The sequence below is a fragment of the Mastomys coucha genome, unplaced genomic scaffold (assembly GCF_008632895.1).
Source record: "Mastomys coucha isolate ucsf_1 unplaced genomic scaffold, UCSF_Mcou_1 pScaffold23, whole genome shotgun sequence".
Lineage (NCBI taxonomy): Eukaryota > Metazoa > Chordata > Mammalia > Rodentia > Muridae > Mastomys > Mastomys coucha.
Genome location: NW_022196906.1, coordinates 29581409 through 29592904, shown reverse-complemented (window position 1 = coordinate 29592904; position 11496 = coordinate 29581409). Strand labels below are relative to the sequence as shown.

The following is an 11496-nucleotide window of genomic DNA, read 5'->3' as shown; positions in this document are numbered from 1 at the left end:
AAAAAAAAAAAAAAGAAAGAAAAAGTAATTGTTACTTCCTGTTGTTTTTGTTATAAGAGGTGGAATTAGGTTTGTGTGGGTATAGTAGCCTGGGCTGGCATTTGTGTTCTCTTAGGGTCTGTATGAGAGGCCCAGGATCTTCTAGCTTTCATAGTCTCTGGTGAGAAGTCTGGTGTAATTCTGATAGGCCTGCCTTTATGTGTTACTTGACTATTTTCCTTTACTACTTTTAAAATGCTTTCTTTGTTTAGTGTATTTGGTGTTTTGATTATTATCTGGCAGGAGGAATTTCTTTTCTGATCCAGTCTATTTGGAGTTCTGTAGGCTTCTTGTATGTTCATGGACATCTCTTTCTTTAGGTTAGGGAAGTTTTCTTCTATAAACTGGCTCATTACATTGGGAGTCTTCACTCTCTTCTATACCTATTATCCTTAGGTTTGGCCTTCTCGTTGTGTCCTGGATTTCCTGGATGTTTTGGGTTAGGAGTTTTTTTGCTTTTTGCATTTTCTTTGACTGTTGTGTCAATGTTTTCTATGGTGTCTTCTGCCCCTAAGATTCTCTCTTCTATCTCTTGTATTCTGTTGGTGATGCTTGCATCTATGACTCCTGATTTTTTTCCTATGTTTTCTATCTCCAGGGTTGTCTCTCTTTCTGATTTCTTTATTGTTTCTATTTCCATTTTTAGATTCTGGATGGTTTTGTTCATTTTCTTCACCTGTTTGATTGTGCTTTCTGGTAGTCCTTTAAGCGATTTTTGTGTTTCCTCTTTGAGGAACCTCTTTAAGGGCTTCTAGCTGTTTACCTGTGTTCTCCTATATTTCTTTGAGGGAGTTATTTATGTCTTCCTTAAAGTCCTGTATCATCATCATGAGAAGTGATTTTAGATCTGAATATTGCTTTTCTGGTGTGATGCTGTGTCCAGGACTTGCTATGGTGAGAGAATTGGGTTCTGGTGATGCCAAGTAACCTTGGTTTGTGTTGCTTATTTTCTTACACTTGCCCCCACCATCTGGTTGTCTCTAGTGCTACCTGCCCTTGCTAAATATGACCAGAGCCTGCCCTTCCTGTGATCCTGGTTGTGTCAAAACTCCTCAGAGTCAAGCTGTCTCTGTGATCCTGTGATTCTGGGATCCTGTGATCCAGAGTTTGTTAGAGTGCCTGGGAGTAGAGCTTCCTCTGGGTGTTGTGAGACTGGCTGCAGAATTTGTGCCCAAGGTCTGCTCAGGGCACTGGCCAGCCCAGACAGACGGGAAGCAACCCGTTTCACTGGGCTGGTGGAGTTCGTTTGTGCCTGGGTCCTGCTGGTCCCAGTTACTCTTGGTGTTGGGATAGATGTTGTGTCCTCCTTACCTCTGATCCTGGATATGTTAGAGCACCTGAGAGTGGAGCTTCCTCTGGGTGTTGTAGGACTGGTTGCAGAGTTTGGGCCCAAGGTCTGCTCAGGGCATCAGCAGGCCCAAACAGCAACCAATCAGGTCTTAAGAGGAAATAATCTGATGTCTAAAGTAGATGGATTAAGCTAGCAACCACTGTTCATACCAAACTGAAATCATCACTAGCCAATAGAAGTGAGCCAAGCAAATGTCAACCAATCATGTAACTGCCAAGTTGGAAAGTCCCTCACCTGCAACCAAGATAAATAGACAAGGCTTGTACCAGCTCAGGACCTACCACACTTTTCACTGTGCTGGAGAGGTTGAAGGGTCTGATCTGGAGTTGAATAAATACGCTTTGTTATTGCATATGAGTTGGACTCTGGTGGTCTCTGGCGGTCTGTGGGGACCTCTTAATCAGGGCATAACACTACCATATATGGCATGTGATTCTCTTTCATCACCCAAGTCTTAACTGATGACAAATAGTTTCTCTTCTAGAAAATCTTTCATTTTGAAAGGTCAAGCCAAGATGGTGGAGAAGAAGTAGACTCTGTGTGACACCAAGATTGAGAACAGTCAGGAAAACAAGGATAAACTTTGTAAAAAAGAGAAAGAAAGAGGGAGGACATTGGAATTCACAAAATAATTCATATGTCAAGTGAAAAAATTTCCCAGTTAGGGCAAGGGGAAATTTAAGAGTCACAAGTTAAACCAGGCAGCCCTGTTCAGAAAAGGCCTGGAAGTCAATCCTAGCCACAAAGCAGGCCCAGAATTCTCACAGTTCTTAATCCAAGTGGAAACCTGGGTAACAAGTCAGAGTAGAAGATATCCACTAGGGTATTCTCTGTCCCTTAGATAACTATACCCACATACCATACCATATTGAGACAGGACCTATTTTTTGGCACAGAGCTTCCCTACAGCCCTGAAAATGAAAAGTCACAGGTTAGAGAGCCTGAAGATATACAGCCATACACCATGGATGGGAGCTGGCAACACAAGGTAGTTGTGGAAACAGGAAAGCTGAATGCAGAGATGCAAAGAAACTCAGATATACAGAAGCTCAGACAATGAAGAGCTCAGTGGTGGCTTGTTGGTTAACCCTACCCTTTTGGTGAAGAAGAGGGTAATATAAGATGGTGTCCCCGAGACAGAAGTCAGGATTCTTCTTGGCCATGCAGTTTTCCCATTGAAAAATTGAAAATACTAAAGCTCATATGAATAGATACTCTCCTCAGGCTCCACCTTTGCACAGTGTCTATAGTGTTGGGCAGGATAAGAAAGCACTGAGATGAGCCCTCTAGTAATAGCTCTCCTCTACAATGAACACACTTGAGGTACCCTTGACTTAGAATTAGTTATTCCAATATATACAGTTTGGAGCAAGTGAGATCCATACTGGCCCACATGCTGCAAAGCTAATGTTTGTCAGAAGTAGTTTCTGATCTACAAAGAAGGGAGGCCCTTAATATAATTGAAGCACTGTTGAGAAGCTGATATTGAGCACACAGTGGCCCTTTGAGCAGGCTGAAATGTAACAGTCTCTAATTTCAACTCATCACACCTACCGGGCTCCAATATTAGAAAACTCAGGAAAAAAAAAAACTGTTCATTTTTCAAGGAGCTATCCAAAGGGTTCAATTGTTTTAAGTATAAAGTATTCCTATAAGTCATTTAGAAAATAGTAACCCTCAAACATATACACGCATGATAGAAGGAATGGGGGGTTCCTTTGAGCTCACAGATAAACACTAGAGGAGCCAGAAATCTTAAACATATAGGGTTGCTCAGTCAAAGAAAGGAATATATAACCTTTTGTCCCTTCCTGGTTCCTGCCAGAAGGCAGGGAGCAGAAGGCTGCTCTGCTATTACCAGAGCAGGTTAATAGCCTGGTAATTTTAAGCTACATGAGTCTTCAAGACACAGCAGATCCTACCCCAGGCCCTTATAACAAGCTTATTTCTAATCAGTCAATTTATAAATGCATCTTTATCAAATATGAACTTTACAAAAAGTTTTAACATAGTCACATTCTATCTTTATTTTGTTTTGGGCTTTATTGTGCACACAGAATTACACTGCACAAAAAGTTGCACTAATTATTACCTGAGAAGTTTTCACCAAATTGTGCTGTGCTTAAATGTGCAGAAAATAGATAAGAACCTCTAGAGAAAAATAAAAAATGGCAGTGCTCTACAACCACTGTGGAGCTCAAAAAAAGCTGAGAGACCCATGGAAGCTCTGAAGGGCAAAACAGTGCTGGAAAAGGAGTAGACAGAGCCCACAGGAGCTCCAGAACTACTCAGAAAAGAAAAAGCAAATCTTATAGGAAGATACTTTTAAAAAGTGGACTCACAAAATTGGAAAGAAAGATGGCAAGATGCCAGAACAGAGCCACTCAGAGAATGGCAAATCCATACCCTTTGCCACCATGTCTTAGCTAGCAGGCTACAAACACAAAGGTCATGCTGGATGAGCCATAGGGATGCCAGCACCAACAACAAGGCAATATGCTGAAGCCTGGAGTTCACTCAGAAGCAGGTCATTACTAAATAAGGCTGTCCCTAAGTCTGTAGGCCAGCTCCCAGCATGGAGCCATTAGAGTTGCAGCCTGTGATGCTTTCCCTGCTGAGAGACAGCTGTGTGCCCTGTTGCACTGCCCATAGCCTACAAGTAAAATGGTTATGACTGCAGGCCAGCACCAAAGACAGGGTGGTGTGCAGCTCCCTGGAGCTTCCTCAAAAACACATCATTACTGAATGCGCTGGCCCTAGGCCAGCCACCCACATAGGGCTAATGCACCTGGAGATGCAGACCATGGGGCAGAGGATCACAAACACAAAACTTGAACCCAGCAAGCTTAGGGTGGCAGACATAGAGAGCAGGAGATATGTGAAAGCCAGGAGCTCACACAGAACCTGCCCTTGGACGTCCTGCCTAGTCACAACATCACCCTGTCTCTAGACAACAGCAGGATGTCCAAGATGCATCTCACAATGAATCTCACAGTATTTACACTGCTTCAGAAAGCAGAAATCTTGAACTAGACCAGTGACTCTTTGCAATAAGTATTTACATGCAAAGCTGATTTGGGTAAAAAAATATACTGTGTGACACACTGCAGTTTCCAATGACACTATGATTAAGCAATAAACAGGTGGGAGAGATAGAGTAAATGAGAAGTGAGTGTGCAGTGTAAAGCGATGGAACTAGGCAACTGAGATCATATTCTAAGAATAAAGGTAATGGGAAATTTAGAACTATAGCAAAATTGTTAAGAAGTAAAAGAAAATCATCTTCCTGTCTCTAATTCTGAGGAAATGATGTACCATCTTTCCTTCCAATGTTATTTTCTATACATACATCACAAGTCCATGTTAATAAGCACCATCATGGTTGTTATAGTAATGAATGTGTTGTTATGATTTTTGCAATTAATATCTGTGATTTATTCCCTTAAATAAAATCCCTTCTAGAAGGTGAGTTCTAGAACTGAGCATAAAGCAGTCATCAGAAGAACCCTTGTGAAGGATTAATGCACAGGCTTACCCTTCTAGAAGGTGAGTTCTAGAACTGAGCATAAAGCAGTCATCAGAAGAACCCTTGTGAAGGGTTAATGCACAGGTTTACCCTTGAGGCCATGTACTCTTACCAGTCTTGTATGGACCATAGACAGTCCTGTAATACCTGAGGACCCCTCTCCTACCCACAGAGAGAAAGCCTTGCTCCCCAACCTCCCCCAACCCCTGTTACCTAAGCCTCTAGAATTCCCCTGGCCTTTCCTTGAGTTTTTTCCTAAGCCTGGAAAGTATAACTTTCTCACCTGCCACACAGACTCTGACCCAAATCCTTGTCATTCCCCACCACTCTCTTAGACAAGGGTCTCCCCTCACCCATTCCCTGACTGTTGTCAAAGGAAAGGCAAGTGGAAGGTTAGATGGCTGATCGGGCTCCTTGTGTTTGCCTCTGTAGGAAAACAGGGCAGAAAAAAACTAAGAATTATATCCTCAAAGAAAATGTTCTATCCTCAGGAAAACCAGGGAAGAGACCTGAAGAGTAGAACCCTAACACAGTAGTGTGCCAAAGAGGGGGCGGGGCTACATGGCAGGGCTCTACCAGAGCTTCCACACAGATGGAAAAGGAAAGGAAGTGTCTCTCAGTTACATTTCTTCTCCATGGCACCTATCCTGTCTCACTCCCAAGACTCCAAGGCAAATGGAACTTGGGCACTTAGTTATTCTTACATATAGACCTCCTCTGACCCAAGAAGCCACTCACCATAGGAGATTATCCTGTCTGCCTGGATCCTGCCAAGAAGCCCTTCAGTTTCCATTTCCTCACATACTACCAACCAAGTAGAGGTCTCCTGCCAGAGCCTGTGGGACCCTCCTCCCAACTGCTCTCCAAACCTTCTGGCCCTGGGTGGTCTTGAACATACTATTTAAGAAGAATAATTTTTAAAAACTCATTACTAGATAGTGATTTAATGAAGCTGGGCAGTAGTGGCACACGCCTTTAATCCTAGCACTTGGGAGGCAGAGGCAGGTGGATTTCGGAGTTCTAGGCCAGCCTGGACTACAGAGTAAGTTCCAGGACAGCCAGGGCTACACAGAGAAACCCTGTCTCGAAAAATCCAAAAAAAAACAAAAAAGCCCAAGATAGTGATTTAATGATTTATATACTGATTTACTTAAATCATTGCTTGTACTGCCTGTTTGCCAAGCATGACCTCACATGCTAGCTCAAACACAACAACCTTTAACAACCTGCTGGTACCATACTTCTGTATAAATCTTGGTTCTTTACCCTAGTTTGTGGTTTTAGAGTATAAAATGAGAATGCATATTGAACCGGATACTGAGGCGTTTCAGGAACTACCTGGTTCCAGACCACTGGTGACATCTCCTCTCTCCTATGCTCAGTGGTGTCAGGAGCTTATTTTATAAACACTCCCATAGCACTGTTTTGTCATGTGTGTAAAATGAGGGATTTGGGATTAGAAGCCATGGAGTTTCACATCTGTTTTACACATGAGAAATAGAAGCCAGTTAAAATTCACCAAAATATGAAGAAAAAAAGAAACATTGATCCATGGCTTCTCAGTAATCAGTCCAGATGCCAGGTGAGAAGACTATGGAGTATAAACTCAGCTTTAGTTAGGGATTCTGAGTCACCTCTTTTTTCACAGGTCATCTCTACCACAGCCCTGGCATAGAACCCTCAGCTACTGACTTCACAGAGGATTTGGGGAAACCCAAAACCCCAACAATTAACTTCCTCAGAAAGATTTCTCTACAGGCTTCTTCCATGACCCCCTTTGACCTTCCATGACCCAGTCTTTGCCTGGACTGAAAAAGTAAGATCTTAGGGTGCCAGCATGAGAGACTTTACCTTGAGTCTACTTTCACAGGCTATCCTAGCACATAGCCTCCTGCCTTCTAAGCTCTTCATCTGGTTGTAGCCACCATACTTAGAGGGCTCATGAGAAGTTCTACTGTTGCCACTATAGTTACAGCAAATGTTGCTCACATTCTTCCCACAGAAATATGGACAGTTAAGCTAGAAAAGAGGAACTGAAAGAAATCCACAGTAGACTTCTGACTATTTCTCCTCCTCAAGGAAATCTCTATACAATATTCATGAGTATAACCATGTGGACTTTTATTTGCACAGACTTCTAACATAGGATCATGGAAAAAAAGAAGAACCACTGCTACACAGCATCATTTTTTAGAATCCACTACATTGTTCCTTGAAAAAGTGGCCCTAGGACCATGTCTACCTTGCTCTCCTATGGCAAGGCTCAAGGAAACAAGAGATTTGAGATAATAGAAGGCTTGGTAGTGAGACTCTAGGGAACCATATAGAATCCCTAGCAAGGGTAGGGATCAGAGCTGAGCAAGAGCAAGGTAGTGCACACCATTGAACCCAGTACTTAGGAGTCAGAGGCAAGCAGATTCTTGTGGGTTCAAGACTAGCATGGTCTACATAGAGAGGACCAGGACAACCAGGGGTGCAGAATGAGACCCTGTCTTGACAAAAACAAAAAATGACTCAGATACTTTAGTCTGAGACCTATTTCAGAGATTATCTCTCCAGGGAGGAAAGCCGACCTGTGGTATAAGAAGGGAAGGAACCTGGCAGCGGAGCATAGTTGTACAAGTTTCCTGGAAAATGTTAACTTCCCTCAGGACTTGAATTTGGTTTGCATGTTGGAATAGGCAGGAAGTCAAGAACAATTTCTTCAGACAGCCTTTGAAGTCTGGGCTGAGGTTCAGAATGCACTGAGTTCTCTCAGATAGTTTAACAAACAGATCAGCTAAACAAACAGATTGGCCTATCAGCCATGGAGAGAAGCCTGTACCTGGACCTCCATAGCCCAGAATAATCAAAGACACACAGTTGGAGGCTGTGACCATCAGGGACCCTCACTGCTGTGTTTGGATCCTTGCCTCCTTTCTTCATCTGCAGGCATTCTGTATCCTGGGAATTTTCTGTGAGCTTCTGATAGTCTTTTCTCTTAGAGCAAATCTTGAATCTCAAGTACTTTTCTTCTAGAATACCAGTAAGATTAGAAGATTACAAGAGAACATGATCCAAGATTAAAACTGGGCTCAGGCAGTTCCAAAGTTTAGCTGCACCTGTTCTGCCAACCCCTCTGTGTTATGGCAGAAGCATGCCATCTACAGAAGCACAGACATGCTACCCAGCTCTTCCTACAGCAAGGCCCTCAGAGAGGGATTCAGAGTCAAATAGTGGCCCTCACAACAAAGGGGCACAATGCCAAAACTGCAATTCAAATATCCATGACGATTCTCCACATTAGTCTGCTAGTGCCAATGACAGAATATCATAAATGGTTGGTCAAACCACAGGAAAAAAATTATAGTTGAGGAAGCTAGAAGTCCAAGATCAAAGTTTAGACAGGGTTAGCTTTTCTGAGACTTCTTTTCTTGGCTTATAAATGGCTACCTTCTTCCTGTGTCTTTTCCTCCGTACACACAAATCTCCTGTTTCTGTTCTCTACTATAGAGAGAGATATTAGTCATTGAGTTTTGACCCATCCATATGTCTTCATCATAATGACCTCTTTAAGAGGCCCTACCACAAATACAATAACTTTATATGTATTGGGGCTAGAGGGTCTACATAAAACTCAAAGAAAACAATAAAATAATTCAGCCCATAAGCAGAGCTGTAGTGGAGCAAAACACAGCATGACCCATCAAGTGGTATAGAAGTGAAAGGGATAAGATAACCCCTTTACTCTCAGACCTCCTTAGAAAATGTTGTTCTAAGAAAATTCCCTGGAGTGAGATTTAAGAAAGATAAACAGACCAGGTTGTGGTGGCGCACGCCTTTAATCCCAGCACTTGGGAGGCAGAGGCAGGCAGATTTCTGAGTTCCAGGCCAGCCTGGTCTACAGAGTGAGTTCCAGAACAGCCAGGGCTACACAGAGAAACTCTGTCTCAAAAAAAAAAAAAAAAAAAAAACAGAAAACCAGAATCAGTATATGATTCATTCTTCGATCAAGCCACAAGCTGTGGGAGGTAGCAAGCCCAAGGCAGAGAGAATCAGGTTCTCATCTAATCTTCCTGACCAGAGCTTACTGGTAATCTAGAAGAAAAAGACTTGTGCCTCAGAGATTGCATCTAAGAGAAAAGGCACTCATTTCAGAACATTCTTGGAGCAGGAAAGCCTGCAAATAGAGGAATGAGGCAAACAGAAGGCTTCAGACACATCTGTGGGAATCCTTGATAACAGTCCTCGAAGAGGGTCTTTCATTGCCTTGGGGGACAGAGTTGCAGCTTCCAGGTTCTTTTCATGAGTCATAGCTAAGCAAATGTGTTTGCTGAACTATCTTCAGGAATTTAGCCCATTTTGAACTTTAGGTCTGTCTTCAAGGTTCTAGAAGAAACAGGAGAGAGCCTCTGAAAGTTGGACTAGCCCTGTCTGTGGTTTCAAAGCAGCTAGTGCCAATCTCCTAACTGCTCTAAAATGAGGATTTGGCTTCCTTAATAATGGCAGAAATTAACATGTTCAATGTCTATCTACTTATTGGAAAGAAAAAACATCTACTATACAGAAATTGAAAATGGATGTTGGTTACACAAGTGGAGGGAAACAAAACAGTTGGAGAATTTAGTGCATATTAGAAAAACTAATAGCTGATTACCTCAACAAAATACCAAAACAGAAACTTAGATCTCTGAGTTTCTTTTTGTGGTGGGCAGCAGTGCCCACAGAGATTCAAAAGTGACCAGCAGGCTAAGAATAAATGACTGTTGAGTTCTTAGCTTCAGATGGAATGTCTTTCCTATACACCCGCCTAAGGTTCAGGAAGTGTCACAGAGAAGAAGGTGTGGGGGGAAGCAGTGAGCTCTGGGGGGTGAGAAGGGTGCTGAAGAAGGCTAGCTTCTAGCATAGCATGGCCACTGCACTCACAAACTCACAGCAGCTGTGATAACCAGTCCAGGATCTGCACAAGCCTGTGTCTATCAACAGACCATCATGGATTCAGGAAGGACTAACAAGGTCCCATCTTCCCCTGAGCATTACTGGCAGTTAATGCTGATTGAGAAGCGAGGTATGCATCCTCAGTCATGTAGCCACTGGCAAATTGTCCATGCTCTTGTAAATAACCACTACCCCAGGATCATACGTGCAACCTGAATTAAACTCATTGGGCCACCAAAGCAAACCCAAAAAGTCATGAAAGTAGAAAAATAAGGGGAAGGGATTAGCAGGCATGTAAGATGGAAACAAGAGGATAACAGGAGCAGGTGTAATCAAAATACATTATATAAATGTATGAGATTGTCAGAATGGAACATACTATCATGTGTAATTAATATATGCTAATAAAAAACAAATAAGACCCCCAGGTAAAGTCAGTGCAATTAGAAACCTCTGGATAAAGCCAAGTGTCCACACCTGTAATCCTAGCATTCAGAAGGATGATGCAGTAAGATATCCATGAATTCAAGGATAGCCTGGGCTACATAATGACTTTGAGGCTTGGGTTACAAAGTAAAAACACGTCTTTAAAAAAAAAAGAAAAAGAAGAAAGGAAGAAAGGAAGAGAAAGGAAACAGACAAAGTGGCGTGTAGGTTAGACATTGGCTTTCATGTCTTGAGGAACCAAGTTTGGTTCCAATAATTACAGATCTTAGCAGTGCTCCGGATGTAGTACTCAGCATGCTAGGTAGAAAATGGTGACCAGGGAACTCATCACCTCTTACATTGTATTGGGTTGATCCAGGAACAAATTAAATGTTCCCACATTTCTTCCTTATTCATTTGTTCTAAACATATTCAGCCCCACAACTTTGTTTCTGGTAATGACAAGCTGCGAGGGGACAGATTCAATGTCTAGTACTAGCAGAGCAGGGAGACAGTAGTTAAATAACCACAGGTATGCTAGTGTTGTAGTAACAAGGATGTCACATTCAGTGTGATGACACAGGACAGCTGGGTGAAAATGGACAGGTAAGGAGATGCTAGGAGAGACAGTATTTGGCGAAGATGGCCACAGTAAGGGCAAATGCTGAAGCTACCTCTAAATAGTTCCCTGAATAAGGCCTGCCTGGCTCTCATATATAATGCAGGGAAATAGTGGAAATTAAATGATAAAGTCTTAAGCACCAAGGCTAGAACAACAAATACCTATGATTACTATCTGCTGATGTTATTCTTGACTTGATTAGACCTCTCTGCCTTATGCAGGGTGTGGACAGTGGGAGAGGGAGGAGAAGACTACACCATGACATAATTTGTTGCCATATGCTGATAGTGAACCTTCAGATTCCAAAGAAGTTATAGGATCCAGTGTGCTCTGTAAAATCAGATAAAGACAGAAATGCTTTTAAAACTCAAAATGGGAGAAAACCTTAGAAATAAATCTTCAAAATAAAAGATCTCTAAAGAAGGACTCTGAAAATCTTTCTGTATAATTTAAGCAAAGTATAGAGACATTACATGAGAGCTGAGAACACATAAAGGATGAAAGTGGTGTGGCAAATTGTTCTGTTTGTTTTCCTCACTGCTGTGACAAAATGTCTGATGAATGCAACTTACAAAGGATGGGTCTGTTTGGGTTCTAGTTTGAGGACTCAGCCCA

The 11496-nt window shown here is 42.3% G+C and overlaps 1 protein-coding gene across 9 annotated transcripts in view; it reads right to left on the bottom strand.

Annotated features, from left to right (window-relative positions):
* Nucleotides 1–11496, bottom strand: part of Pate2 (prostate and testis expressed 2) — an 88410-nt gene that overhangs the window by 27601 nt on the left and 49313 nt on the right. Inside the window, exon 1 of one of the 9 annotated variants that reach the window (XM_031346391.1) lies at nt 6768–6947. The exons of the other annotated variants lie outside the window; for them this stretch is intronic. The gene's annotated coding sequence lies outside the window, so the exon portion shown is untranslated. Of the gene's footprint in view, nt 1–6767; nt 6948–11496 lie in introns of those variants that run through there. 9 annotated transcript variants of the gene reach the window in all.